Below are 923 nucleotides of genomic sequence, written 5' to 3'. Positions count from 1 at the left end.
CTTCCCCATGATTGTGTAGCCTAGTGAACCAAACTGAGAGACCATTTTGAAGGCCCAGGAAACCTTTGCAGGTGTTTTGAGTTGATTAGCTGATTGGCATGTCAAAATATTCTAATTTGTTGAGATTGAATTGGTGGATTTTTGTTCAATGTGAGCCAAAATCATCACAATTAAAAGAACCAAAGAATTAAACTACTTCAGTCTGTGTGCACTGAATTTATTTAATACACGAGTTTCACAATTTTAGTTTAATTACTGAAATAAATTAACTTTTCCACGACATTCTAATTTATTGAGATGCACCTGTATATTAATACACGAGTTTCACAATTTTAGTTATGGAAACGAGTTGAAGAAACTGTGATAGGAGTCCTCTATCTGAGTCTCTGTGAGAGGCCAATATTCAAAGCTGCATTCAGCATCAGTAGGTTTGCCCAATGCCCAAAAAACCTGGCAAGTACGGAATGAAACTGTTTCTAATGTGTGATGTTGCTAGAGCATACACATTCAATGGTCGACCATAGACTGGGTGTGAAGGTGATCAGCAGTGCACTGGATTGGCAGAGAGTATAGTAAAGAAATTGGTAGAGCCAGTTCAGAACTCTGGAGTACATGTCACAACTGGTTTATAACTGCAAAACTCACTGCTGATTTGCTCTGCAAATGCATTACCAGAAGTTCTGCCTTCGTTTCATGTCTGCAAGACGAGACCTGTAGGATCAAGCCTGTTCGGTTTTTTGATAAAAGTAAGCCATGGTGTCCCATGTGCCCAAAAAGAACAAGGCCATTGTGCTTTTATCCAGTATGCACAACAAAAAAGAGATCGATGAGGTGTCTGGGAAGCCTGTGATGATTCTAGACCTGTGGTTTCCAAACCTGTCCTGGAGGCCCCCCTGCCCTGCACCTTTTGTATGTCTCCCTTA

The sequence above is a fragment of the Cyprinus carpio genome, chromosome B21 (genome assembly GCF_018340385.1).
Source record: "Cyprinus carpio isolate SPL01 chromosome B21, ASM1834038v1, whole genome shotgun sequence".
NCBI classification, from domain to species: Eukaryota; Metazoa; Chordata; class Actinopteri; order Cypriniformes; family Cyprinidae; genus Cyprinus; species Cyprinus carpio.
The sequence above is the reverse complement of the archived record's forward strand: the minus strand, read 5'-3'. Positions refer to the sequence as shown.